The 13,538-nt window shown below is 50.7% G+C and overlaps 1 protein-coding gene across 3 annotated transcripts in view; it reads right to left on the bottom strand.

The window, feature by feature from the left end:
* LRRC8D (leucine rich repeat containing 8 VRAC subunit D) overlaps nt 1–13,197 on the bottom strand; it is a 69,159-nt gene extending 55,962 nt beyond the window's left edge. Inside the window, exons 1-2 of one of the 3 annotated variants that reach the window (XR_012764414.1) lie at nt 4,432–4,688; nt 2,698–2,832 (exon numbers count right to left, since the gene is read on the bottom strand). The gene's annotated coding sequence lies outside the window, so the exon portion shown is untranslated. Of the gene's footprint in view, nt 1–2,697; nt 2,833–4,431; nt 4,689–13,174 lie in introns of those variants that run through there. The other 2 variants (XM_075424877.1, XM_075424876.1) reach the window with 2 other exon arrangements.
* Between the last annotated feature and the right edge of the window lie 341 nt (nt 13,198–13,538).

Raw genomic sequence — 13,538 nt, 5'->3', positions numbered from 1 at the left:
ATAGCAAGTGCCAGCGGTTCCTCAGAAAACAGTGAGGAAAATCCATACCGGGAAATATTTCAGTCCTGGCTTTCAGTGGGCTGACGAATTTTTCTCCCAAGCAAATTTAAGATGAAGGGGAATGTTAAGAGGTAGATGAGGTAGTCACTTGGGAAGGAGTGCACATGGCAACACAGAAGAGAGATAGGGGCAGGGAACTGGCTTTCCCCTCTCCAGAAACTCGGCAATCTGGCTTCATGGAATGGGCAAAGCTTGAAGGGGAAGACTCTGGTTTAAATAAGGAGGAGGATGCATGAGTCACTTCACTTGGATACTGGCCACCCGTTCCCAAGAAAAAGGGTGTCCAAGTGCTGAACCGTTCAGCCCATGGTGCTCATCCAGGACACGTGGGCAGGAGGATGGGGTTGGGGATGCAGTCCTGCTCTTCAGCCCCGGCCTGCCGCTTGCCAGCCGCCCAGCCGTGCGTGCCACCCCTGTGCCCCGTGCCCTCCCGCAGCAGCCGTGAGGCTGACTTCCCAGGCAAAGTTAGGCAGTGTGTTGGCAGCTGCTTTATCGCCCTGCAGCCAGACGCTGTTGGCAGGGGCCAGCTTTGCTTGTGCCCGCAGCTGGCTGCGGGGAGGTTGCTGCATGGAGAGTCAGCCCAGGAGTGAGGGGGTCGGGGGCTCCCCTCTTCCAGACAGAGAGGGAACCGTGTCACCCGAGGGCTGTGCTCCTGCACTGCCGGGCTGCTGCAGCTCCGTGTGCCCCGTGACCAGGGCACGGTGTCAAAGCTTTCGGAAAGTCTAACTGAATTATGTCAATGCTCTGTTAGCTACAGTTTTACTGACAATCCCAAAGATACCTAGGAAAACCAAAGCCGCATGTTTTTCCACTACAAAAAGCATTGCAATACTTTGTCCCTACCGTGCTAGGTTTATTTTTTTTTTAATTCCTGCCAACCAACTTTCATTGCTACTTTATAACTCCATCTTAAATAATTATCCAGACCCATGTTGCCACTTTTTCTGAATACACTTCACTATTATGCTTGTCTTCAAAGGCATGGCACAGCAGCCTCTATGTTAAAAGCACAGTGACCTTTGGAGACCTTGCAAGCCAGCCTATTCTGCTCTGGAGCCACAGATCTCTCCCAGCTTCTGAACTTCCTGGATGGAAAAAGTCACCCTCTCCTTACCTTGGCTTTGTGCTGAAAAAGGAGGAGTCTCTCTATCTTACAACATCAGAAGTACTGTTTTAGATAAAAAGCAGTTTCTTCCCCCTTCTAATTGCATCCAGAACTCCACAATGTGGTCACCAGTGCTTCTATTTTGTTTGCGATAACACAAACTCAGTCAATGTGCTATTTAAAAAGGGAATGGAGATCTGGGGGGTGAGGCCTCAGTCTTAGCAAGTACCTTTGTATTTCAAAACAAGAGGAGCAGCTGTGATGGCATGCGTAGTAAGCAGCATGTGTTGTCACACTGCAGCTCAGCAAAGTGACGACAGGAGCGACACAACTTCTGCTGGCTGCTTCTGATTACACAGAAGATCTAGTTTCCATGAGTTTTCACTTTTCACCCAGTGGATATAGCAACAGATGGCAAATCTGTTTCATTCTGTACTTACCAATAAAGGACTATAAATTCACAAAACACACAGAATCATCTGAGATAGAAGGGAAGCATGGCAGGAAGGCAGGAGGGTGCGCTGCTTGCAAACACCACCACCTGCCCTTCACCCTCGCTGCTCGCCTGAGCAGGGCTTCAATTCGGCAGAAGCAGGAATAAGGTTGTGCATTGCTTGGTCAACCTGAGATAGAGCCTGTGCCAGTCAAATGTAGTGCCTGGTAAAGTGGCATCTTCGTACACAGATCCCAGCTTGGCAGCACACCAGGTACCACTGCTGAGGTGTTGCGTACCTTCAGATCTTTCGAGCCAGAGGGCTGGGAGGGGGATTAGTCTGCGACCCAATTAGTCCATTTCATCTACTTTGCTCTTCCTGTTTTATTGATTTTGCACTTTACTACTTCTATCATGTCAACCTCTTCTGCTCACCCTCATTTCCACAAATACTAAACCCTAAGCATGGAGGCTGAAGAGGAAATAAAAATTTCCTATTTATTTTGGCTATTTGGCTATTATAACCAGAATTAGCAGGGTAAGACAAAAGAAGCTTTCAGCTGTTACGGCTTGTCCAGCCCAGCTCACTGGAATGATTTCTCTGCCTCCCCCGGGACATTTCAGTCTGTTATTTCTTTCTTCAAATCGTGCCTGAAAATCCTTCTTCCCTCTTCAGATCTTGACTGGCTTTCTCAGTGAAATGGCTGTGGCTCTGTGTGCAAATGGCATGACACAAAACCTAAGCACCCTACCTGGATCTAGGAAGATGGTGGTCTTTAAAGCAATGGCAAGCCAGTTATCTTCAATGCTTAGCTACACCTGTGCTAGCACTTAACCTTTACTTCCTCAGTCCCACCGTTACAGTAGTTAGAGCTTGCTGATTTTGTTATTCCTTTAGAAGAAGTTTTCTTAAAATAACCTAGCCACAAGGGCATAATGAGGTGCACAGCTGGGCAGAGCTTTCTGAGCAGCAGGAGGAGAAAGAAAGAACATATGCAGGACCAAAATGCTCCGAGCCTGCAAATGACTGATCTCCAGTCATTCAAATGGCTGAAGATTAAGGACTCACCCAGCTGGACCATTAAAAAAAAAAAAAACAACAAAGTTGAGGAAGACCAGGCAAAAACAGCAGAAAAAAAAGGGGTAAAGGAATATTACATAATTTATTTCCTACATGCTGCATCTTCTCTCTGTCTTCCTGTTTTTTCGTGGAGCAAAGAAACCACCAGTCTTTCTGTAGAAGGAGAGCAGAGAAAACTTATTTGAAAATGGGGATCCTTATGCAGGGACCTAGAGGGACTTGGAGCTTCTTTCTCAACTCAACAACTGCAACAGGGCTGCTGTATTTGTGCCTGGGAGCCTGCAGAACCCAGGCTTGCCAACACAGCAGAGAGAGAAGTGGATTTTGCTTGAAATGGCTAGATTAATCTTTTCACTTTAACTGCAGCAGCTTCTGCTAGTTATGTGTACATATTATAGATCAAACAAAATCAATCGCTCCATCCTAGAGACTCTACCCAAGGGAAAACACAGCAACAACATGATATAACTCCACCTCTGAAATCCTCTTCCCAATACTTTTTCAAATACAATGAAAATAAACCAAAGTATTCCAGTGCCTAAAGCTTCTACAATTTGATATCCACTGTCAGTTTAGCATCACGCTATCCACTCTATTTTAACATGACACACCTTAAAAATCCCAAGTATTCCTGTATTTCCTATCCACAGACGCCCTGGCACTCAGTATGCTCATTTAAAACCTGCTTCACCTCCTGCTCAAAGATATATACACAAGGGGGGAGTATTGCACATATGTGCAGTGGCAGGGAAGCAGGTTTTTGTAATTTCCAAATCACTCTGTCTTCTCTGTGTTTACCTTGAATGTAAATTAATTAGAGAAAGCACTGGCGATACTTTTTATGTATTACACAGCAGTGAATTCACTGGCAACACTCTATAGCCACCACAAAACAGCTAAACATACACCTCCCTCAGCCCCAAACACCTCCAGTCGATCACACCATACGGAAAAAGGTAGAGGGAGAAGGACGGTCTGATCACGCCTTAACCCAAAATAACATTTTGCTTTGTCAGGTTAATTATACGTTCTGACACCAGGAACTGAAATTAGCAGGCAGTTTTCCCTTGGGTTGCTCAGAGACTGTAGCATGAATAATGCCTGCTCTTGTGCTGCACCAGGGACAACAGGGAATAAGGGGTGGAAAGATCCGTCTATTTATTTCCCTGCTCAGATCTCTGTGGCCAGAAAGTCATAGCCACGCTCCGGCTTCGTAGGCGCTGTGATGTGGCTGATTGGTATTGCTGTCATCCCACATGCGGCAGAAATGGCCACCATCTTCCGACGGATGCGCACGCTGCCCAGGCATACTCACCGCTGTGCTTTGGTCCTGGTGTGAAGTCACGGCACTAGAGTTTCTCAAAATGTTACTGAAACGTTCTGAAATGAATTCGACTTGAGAACAGTGCTTAGCACAGAGCATTCTCCCCGGGGGGGGGGGGGGGGGGGGGAAGAAAAACAATGTACCCAGACCTTTTAACAATCACATACACGGCAAACACTCCCCGAGTAACTAAGATACCCTCCTCCCTCTGAGAGCCATTTAGCACCAGAGACCCCGAAGCTGGCCGCAGCCTTAAATCTTACAAGAGAAAGAGCACCCAGACAGTTGTTTTGCTTGCCTCTTTCATGTCTTTTTGTACCCAAAGTTCTCCTGGCATTTCGTTTCCATGGTGGTTGCTTTTCAACTGCTGCTCCCTCTCTCAGCCCCGTTTTTCCCTCGCTCCTCGCTGCCGCCTGAAAGCTCCCTACCTGGCGCAGCAGAGCTGCCTCCGCCGAACCGCCGCCCGTCTGCCTCCCCAGGGCTGCTCCTGCCTGGCTTCATCTCCTCCTCTTCCTCTCCCGGAGCTCCCTCTGCTGTCGGACGCGGCCGCGGTTCCGAGCACGGCTGCGAACCCGCCGAAACCCCGCGCCTTGCCTCAGGCGGCTGAGGCGGGCCGTGCGGGAGCGGGGCTGCTCGGGGGGCAACACGGCCCGGCCGGGCTGGCCTCCCCCGGCCGGCTGCCCTCCGCCCGGCCGCCTCTGAAGGCAAAGGGGCAGCGCCCTTCCTCAGCACCCAGCTGCGAGTCCTGCTGGTTGGGAGCCAGCGCGTTAGGAAACGCTGCTTCTCTGGAGAGAAAAATTGACCTTTGTGCTCTGTCTCCAGCTGTTTAGCGTAGGACATTAGCACAACACTGCGGGGTAGCTGCACACCCAAAGCGTTGGTTAATTACAGGAGATGCAATTGGAAAGTAAGGGAAAATTTTTCCCAAAATTACGAAGTGAAGAACAAGGCCCCAGCCTGTGAAAAACACGAGCTGTTTCTGCCTGCAGACTGGGCCCACGCTGTGACAGCCCTGCTGGAAGGCACCTACACACTGCAGGTGCTGGAGGTATGTGCCAGCTGCGGCAGGCCACGCTGAGCCCGGGTGCCGGACGCATCAGCCCCCAGCCCTGTGGTGCCTGGGCACGAGGGACCAGAGGGACGGACGGACGCTCGCTCTCCCACCGCCCCTCCAGAGGCCACGCACGGCAGAGCTGCCTCCTCGCTATGCGCCCTGACAAGATGCTCAGCAGCTCTCGTTCTGCTGGGCTTTGGGGTGCCTGGGAATGAGGAGAAAGAGCACGAGGAATCCACTTCTCAGCAGTGAGGGGGCCCAGCCCCAGAACATGCCAGTATCTCATGCTGGTTTCCGCAGGGGCAGTACCCTGCAGCCCTGGTAGCCAGGGATGGTGCATGGCTCTGCTCCCACCGTCAGCAGGGAGACATGGAGACCCGCCATGCTGTCCCCTGCTAAGGCCGCCATGTTGGCACGCTTGTCGCGTTCATGTGTTGCCATAGGAACCGCAGCCCCAGCATCTGCTGCCTGCTGCTCCCAGTGCTGCCCCACACCCCAGCTGCTCGGCCCAGCTCAGCCCCTCTGCCCGGACCCCCCCCTTGCCCACCAACTCCCTGCCTCATCCTCTTTTCTGGGCAACAATCAGCTTGCTGCTGTGGCAGCAGCTAATTATTGCATTAGTTATAATTTGCCTATTCATTTGTCTCACCCCCTCCCTCCTACCTTGGAACACTTCCATCTCTCCAACCTTTCCACCTTCACACTAGCTGTCCTCTCTGACTCCCACCCGCTTTTCTGTTGCACTCCTTGGGCACAAAGCCTTGCTGTGCTGCTGTACCCTTTCCTACTTCTTCCCCTCCCTAATACATCTTCGGTGCTCATATCTAGCACCTCTCACTCCACCCTCTCTCCCAGTCCATCTCCTCCAGTTTCCTTCCCCTTAGACCCCCTGCCCACCACCTCAGGTTACTCCTTCACATAGTCGTTCCCTTTCTTCTACCCCTGTGCAGGGCACTGCCAGCTTCTCCCAGGACTGAGCCACACTTCCTCCTCTCCTGCACTCTCCCTGGCTCTTACACAGTCAGCAGCATTTCTCATTAGCTGCTCTTGTCTATCCAAATACCCCAGAAACTGCAACTCCTCCCACCTCCTAATAGCTTGTGCCTCTAGCCTTACTCCATACTTTACCTCTCTGAATCCTCACTTACCTCCATGCTCCTTCATCAAGCTCTCCAAGGTAAGCATGTTATAATATGCCACTGTCCCCAGATCACAGAATCACAGAATGGTGGGGGTTGGAAGGGACCTCTGGAGATCGAGTCCAACCCCCCTCCTAAAGTAGGTTCACCTAGAGCAGGGTGCACAGGACCTCATCCAGGGGGGGTTTGAATGTCTCCAGAGAATCCCACGCTGACCCACCTTTCTCCTTCATTGTTGTTTGAATGGGAAATTCCAGCCAGCACCACAGCCAACTCCACCCTCAGGCTAACAGCCCTGGTCTATACCTTTATTCAGTGCTTGCACCATCGTCCTTCACAGCCTCTCACTCCCCCATGCTCCTGACTCTCTTGCTACTTTTGGTGCCATTGACTGCAAATTCCCTTTGAAGTCATATTCCCTCCTGTCTCTTGGAATCATTTTTCCTTTCTGCCACTTTCTCCCTTTCCACACTGCCCCTTGCACCAGGTCCCCCAGTGTCCTCCCTCCATCCCCATCCTAGGCACTCTATTCATCCTTCCTTGCTACCATCTGTGCCCTGCTCTCTCCAACTGGGAGTCTCTGTCACCCCTGCCCTCTCCATCTTCCCATGTAAAGGACACAGATGTTTCCCAGGGCACCTCCTGGAGACCACCTCATATGTGCAGAGGGCTTCAGCTAGCACCTGCAGCTGTGCTGGCCCCCACTCCTGATGGGTGTCTCTCCACCTTGCATCTCAGCCCAACCTCTACCCTCTCCTAGATAAACTGAGTGCTGCTAAGACCACCTTCACTGATCCCCTCATTTTTCTTTGCAAGTCGGTTGCCTTTCCACACTCTGTTTCCCCACTGGGAACATCACTCTTTCTTGCCAGGTTTCTTCTGCTTCCACTTCTCCAGCCTTGTCTCACCACCTCAAAACCGCCAGTGGTCCTGAAGGCATCACAGTTAGACTGTTGCTGCAGGACATGTAGAAGGTGTGCACATGAGAGAGCACATAAGGATGCTGTAAAGTTAGACAAGAATTTTCCACTTGTATTATATTTTCATACACATTTCAGACCATCTGTGGAAAGCTGTCAAATGACTAGTTGGAAACATATTATAAAATCTTGTTATTTTACTTAAACCATTAATTTAGCAGGCTCAGCTCTGAGAACTCAGCAAAATGCTAACAGTTTTCTTGTGCTTCCCAATTTTGCTCAGCTTTTTACAAGAAGGCCTCATTCCTTATTGTGTTCCAGAGACTTCCCACCCCCCCACGACTTGAGCCCACATTTGGCTGCTAGCTGGGCACGCGTTACGCATTGCTGTAGTCCCAGGTCCGTGCGCACTTGTTAGTACAGCCTGGAGTAATTTGCATGTGTGTTCTCACGTCAGCAAAAGTGCTACAGCACTTCACTGTTTCGTAGTGACACCTCTGGACTGCGAGATTAGTACATTACCAGTCTTTTTTAAGCCGCTTTGCAGTGTTCTTTTAGGTGTTTTTTGCACACAGGGTTGTCCTGTCATCCCTCTAGTCGCACTCCAAATTTCCAGCTCTCTATCCTCATTGTCCATTTGAACAGCATCCCAGATACACTTGAAATTAGTTTTGTGACCCTCTCTTTCCTGGTTCCCAGTATTTGAGAAAGCTTCTGGTATCTGTCTAGTTTCCAAATGCCATTTTTTTGGTGATGCCGGCCTGGAGGAGACCGACAGCTCTATATCCATGGGTTTTCCTATATCAAATTTCTCTCCTTTAGTTACAAATCTCTGGGAAAAAGCTGTCTCTTTCTGTGTTGTTATTCTCAACTCCCATTTTTTTCTTAGATTTTCCTTATATAGAACAGCTGGTCTTACCTGTTCTTACTGCAGAATTTCTTCTTCATATCTGAATATCTGTTGTTGAAACCATCTTTAAAGTCTCCTTGCACACCCTTTCTAGTGTGTTTGTGCCTTTGTCCTTGTGCTATCAACAAGTTCTTCTCTCTTTCCTCTTCAAAAACAGCCATGCAGACCTTTCCCATATGTGCTCCTCTGCAGAACAAATTCGTTAGCGCAAGTAATGAGAGACGGACACCCACACTTCCAAATAACATCACGCTGTGCTTGGTGCTGCTGACATGAGCTCTGCTGGTACTCACATACATTGTCCTCCTGATCTGCAGTTGCTTGCATTGCAAACCACTTCGCTTGGATGACTAATCGGTACATCTGAATATATATACAATAGCAACGAAATGTTACTAAATCTACACTAAATCCACTGAAGACAGTCTGACTTTTCCAATTTACACCCACTGACCATGCAGTGTTGTGTAGGTTGCCAGCACTGACAGTGGTCCATCACAATACTTCCCAGAGATGCAATCTTCACATACACTGAGCCTCAACACATTAGTTGTAGTGGGAGGAGCTGGCTCCACAGGCAACATTTCCCACTCAGAGCTTCTTTGCAAAACCAGAAATTAATTTCCCAGGGTTTAAGACAGTCCCATAGCCTCATCCTCAACCCCAGGGAATCCACATTTTTCGCTTCTTTTATAACCACATTTCATTTCATGAATAGACAGGATCTCTTTTGGTGCAAAAGGATCTGACAGGCTAACAAGCAGCAGCCGCACAGAACAGTCACAGCTTTGTGTCTGAATTGGGGTGCTTCTGGTGCAAGAGGGAAGAGCCAAAATGCACCAAAGAAAGAGCTCCAGGAAGGACTGGGATTGGGTAGTCGGTGTCCTGGGTTTAAGTTGTACTCCACATCAGGACTAGTCAGATGGGAACAGCTGTCCATTTTTGGAAATCTGGATGACACGATGGGATTGGGAATAGAAAATGGAATGACTCGGGGAGCTGCTGTGACTAGTACCCTGCCTTACCTGAGCCCAAAAGCCTTCCAGCTTTATGGGTGGGAGTTTGCTGAGAAAGGCTGATTCCAGCCAGAATTGGAGCATTCGTCAAGGAGCAGATAGGTCCTTAGCAGCTCAGATCTTATTCCTGCAATTTTCCCATTAAATTTTCCATTGTAAGTACAATATTTTCATGTGCACTGGCCAGCCCTTTGCTGTAACATCAGAGATCAGGCAAATGTTTCCTTCTATTGTCTTTGCATCTCCCAAAGGACCTTTGGCTTGAGTCTCTTTGCCAACAAGTAAGGAGCAGCAAAAGCAGTTGACAGATCGAGATCAGTGATGACGGTAGAAATGAGCTGACCATGATGCTGGCTGCTGTTTATTCTTCTGAACAAAGTACAACCAATTTGCCCAGGGCCGCATGAACAGGAAGGAAGAGCTGATCTCTGCTATGCCTGGCTAAGCGTGTAATGCTCTGGGATGAAGGCCCAACTTAAGAAACTGGGGGTCAGTGGAAGCTGACGAACCCTTAAATCCAGCCCCATTGCACTCTTTTTGTGTTATCTGTTCTTGTGTGGAGTTCCTAAACCTGGGTGAGCAGAATTTGTCTCAGAAATATTGGCTGGTTTGCTGGGTTTGGGGAAGGGGAACGACAAGGCAAGCTCCACACTGCTGGTGCCAGGGCCATGGGAGACATGACCAACAGAGAGTGCTCCCCTCCCCTTTTCACTTGCCTTCATACAGGAGGTGGGCTCCTCCTTCTGTGCCTGGAGAGAATAGGAGGAGCAGAAGCAAAGGAGAGATGGTCTTCCCACACAACCCAATTATCAGAGCCATTACATACAGCAAAATCCGTGGCAACATTGAGTTGACGTCAGGGTTGAGAACCTTCTATTTTCCTATCCCACAGCTGGATCATTTGAAAAAGAGCTACAAGTCACCACACCCATGGACAAGCTCGTTGTGTTCTCAGGAGCAAGTCTGTGGCTGAATTACTGTTTGCAGTTTGTCTCAAAGCTAATCCAAAATCTGCCACTGAAGGGCAGCATGTGTCGCAGAGGAGTGGCACATGGACCTCTGGGATGCCAACCTGCCAGATCTCACCTGTTTTGGACACCACAGCTGTGTCTTTGCTCAATGTGGTGCAAACATTTTCAGAACTACTCCAAGACGGTGTCAGGCATGCATGGAAAAGCCAGAATGGATCAGACACACACAGTTGCTGGGTCTCCACTTTGCTCTTTCAAGATTCTTTCCCCAGTCCATTCACTTGAGTTTTATGGATGTTTTCTTCCTGTTCTGATTCAAGTGTGTACAGGCTTGAAAAATGCTGATGCAGAACTTTGAAAACCCTGAATGCAGCCGATGGAAAGGACTGAGCTCTCCCACCTGGGCGGGGAGGTTTGTGTGCTGACATCTGTAGACCAAAGCTTATGAACTCATTTTCTGTCTTTAGGAATTTTAATTTAAGATGCAGCATTTTACTGCGCCTCTGACCAATCAGTGCCTGGCACAGCCTCACAAAGAACGTGAGTCAACAGCCAGAAGAGCCTACAGATGTGACACAGGACCACAAGAGACCTCTCTTCTGCTGGAATAACAACTGGAGGTGAAGCAGAATATTGTCAACAGCAAGATACAAGTCAACAGCAAGACTTTCACAACCTCTGTGGAAGTGGAGCAGACCCTGAGTTGCTCTGAAAACATCCCATGACACTGTTGTCTATGAACTGTGCTTGCAGCAGCTCTACTTTTAAGAAACACAACAATACTTTTATTACTAACCTGGACAACCCCATGCTTTGAAAGAATAGCTCCTTTTAAGTCAAGAAAGCAGGGAGACTCTTACTTTGCTCAGTGGGTGGCTGTATGCAAAAGAATCGCAGAAAACTGCATGGGTACATGATCCGGATAGATCACATGGGGAGCACTGAAGGGAAATGTAGGCCTCCCTTTCTTCCCATCATTGTGTTTGGAATATGTTTCCAATTGCACCAGTTACAAAGCAATCAAAGAAACTTGTCTACAGTGGCAAGCTGAAGATGTCCTATCAGACCACATTACAGGGAGCTACATGCTATGGAATCCTTAGTTACACCAGAAAAAACAGCATCCACATGGCTTCAGGACACAATGCAGTCAATTTCCACATGCCTTAACAGAAAAAAGAGAACAGATCTTCAAAGCAAATGAACTCTGTCTCTGGAAGATGCCCATTAACATGTTCTCCCCCCCTCTTACCTCCCTACCCAGCACCCCACCTTCCCTCACAGGAGGTGGGGAAGGAGGGAGGCCACCCTTGAAGAGCCTGAGCGGCAGTGAGCTCGTCCAGCCAGGGACCCTCTGCCCTTCCCAGGCTCCCCAGCAAGCTCCAGGCCCTGCACCCCCTCCTCTCCATCCATCGCCTGTGCTCGTGGGCCATTCCCAGGGCGCAGGCGGACGCAAGTGCCTTGCTGCCTTCCTCGTTTGGTTCCGAGTGTGCCACGTTTAGCATTCCCAGCCTTTTTCTGATCGCCTGACACGTTCTGCTGGTTTTAACAGCCATGCGAAGGAACACAAAAGCAAAATTATTAAGCAACCCTGTCACGGCCACATGGCAATGCAACAGCTGGGGCTGGCCACCGTCACGGGGAGCAGCCCGGCTGGAGCGGGCTCAGGACCTGCCGTGCATGGCGGGAGCCCTGCCTAGAACTGACTGACTGACTGGTTCCCTTTGTTCTTCCAGATAGCAGCCTTTCTGCTGTGCTCCCAAAGGGATCGGAGACGACTGCAGCCTTTGGCTGGTGTCTTCCAGTAATTGTTGTAACATGGCCGCTTTATTCTAGCCCTAAGAAAGAACTCTTTTTTCACGAGGCCACTCCTGCAGCACAATTGGAATAAGTAAAAATTGCCAAGGAGAAATGTTTACTTTATCTATTACTGCAAAGATATTTTAAAGATGATTAGGCTTTGAAAGTAAACTCTTCCCAGGCTACAGCTGTTCTCTGACCCGGGTCAGGGCTCCGTGCACACTGCCCAGCCGAGCTGCCGCCCAGCCGCCCACTCAGCGTGCGGGGGACGCCGCTCTGCAGTCCTTTGACCTCCGATTAACGGGTCAGGTTTTCAGGGAGGCAAAACTCCCGCTGAAACGAAGGAATTAGGTTCGCGATCCAGCCTAAATCCCACCGCCGCTTGCTGGGCCGAGGGAAACAAACTGCCCCCGCCCGCCGGCGAGCGGAGTCCAGACACCAGGGCTGGGGCGGCGGCGCGGTCCGCCCCGACAGCAGGGGGCGCTGCGGGCCGCGGCTGCGCGCGGCGGGGCGGGGCTACGCCTGGAGGGGCTCCGCCCCCGTGCACCCTCTCGCGGGCGGGGTTTGGCGCGGGGCCGGCTGTGGGGTGGGCGGGCGCTGTGTTGGGGGATGGGTGCGCGGGAGGCCGCGGCAGTCGGCTCACGCGTGGGGACCGGCCCCACGGAAGCGGTGGCTGACGGGCGGCCGGCGCAGTCCGTCGGGGGGAAGAACCCAGGCGCTGCGAACGCCCGGGTGCAAAGGCCGTTGCTGGCGGCCGGCCCCCGCAGTGTTTGCGGAGCTCGCCCTGCCCGCAGCCCGCCCGGCCTGCGGAGGCCCCTCGGGGCGTGGGGCCGAGCCCCCTTTCGCCGCCGGCGGGCAATGGGCCTGTGAAGGCCGCCCTGGCACTGCGCGCCGGGGGCTTGTGGCGCCGCTCTGGCAAGAGGCCCCGTTCTGCTGTTTGCGGCGCCGGTAGGAGAGGCAGCCGCAGCAGAAAGCGCGCTTGGCTGTGAAAGCTGTGGCTGAGTTATACCTACAGCGCTGCAGAGTGACACCAGGCTTTTAACTTCTGTTTCCCTGCTGGTTGACTTTCGTGGTCAGGAAAGCGCTAAACACCTAATTATTTAAAGGGATTAGCAGGGAGAGAAAGGGAAAATGAAAGGCACAGGAAAAAGACAAACTTCCATACAGTTAATGGATTAATCCTAAAATTTATCCTAAAATTGGGTACGAAGGAAGCTGCAAGCACTTCTCAGGTCACGGAATTCCCTCCCTCGCAGGAGATCCTCCACTGGGCCCGTCCCATTTAGACCCCTGCCCTCACTCACCTGGAGGGGCTGGATAGCCAGCAGAAGCAAAGACGAGACACCGTGTTGTGCCCTTACCTGCCAGCGCTAACAAATACTGCTTGTGCTGGGCAGTTGAATCCGAAGCCACACGAAATTCTTTCTCCTATGAGCACACTTTTCTAGCTGATCATTTTGCTTCCAGCTCTTCCCTTTCGAGGAGAGGGAGGAGATGCTCTCTCAGTGTCACAGCGAGCTGTGCAGTACTCAGACCCGGCATCGTCAGCCGTCTCCGCCTGCTTCACTGCTGAGGTAGCTCTGGGTTTAACTGCTGTGGATGCTGCTGGCAGCCACAACTCTAGCAAAATGCTTGAGATTTTTGAAGATCACCTGCAGCTTCTTGGTATGTCACTGAGGCCTGGATGGAAGCCAAGGAGGAAGACAGGAAGGGCCCCCAGGAAAT

Source organism: Opisthocomus hoazin, chromosome 6, assembly GCF_030867145.1.
Source record: "Opisthocomus hoazin isolate bOpiHoa1 chromosome 6, bOpiHoa1.hap1, whole genome shotgun sequence".
NCBI classification, from domain to species: domain Eukaryota; kingdom Metazoa; phylum Chordata; class Aves; order Opisthocomiformes; family Opisthocomidae; genus Opisthocomus; species Opisthocomus hoazin.
The sequence above is the reverse complement of the archived record's forward strand: the minus strand, read 5'-3'. Positions and strand labels throughout refer to the sequence as shown.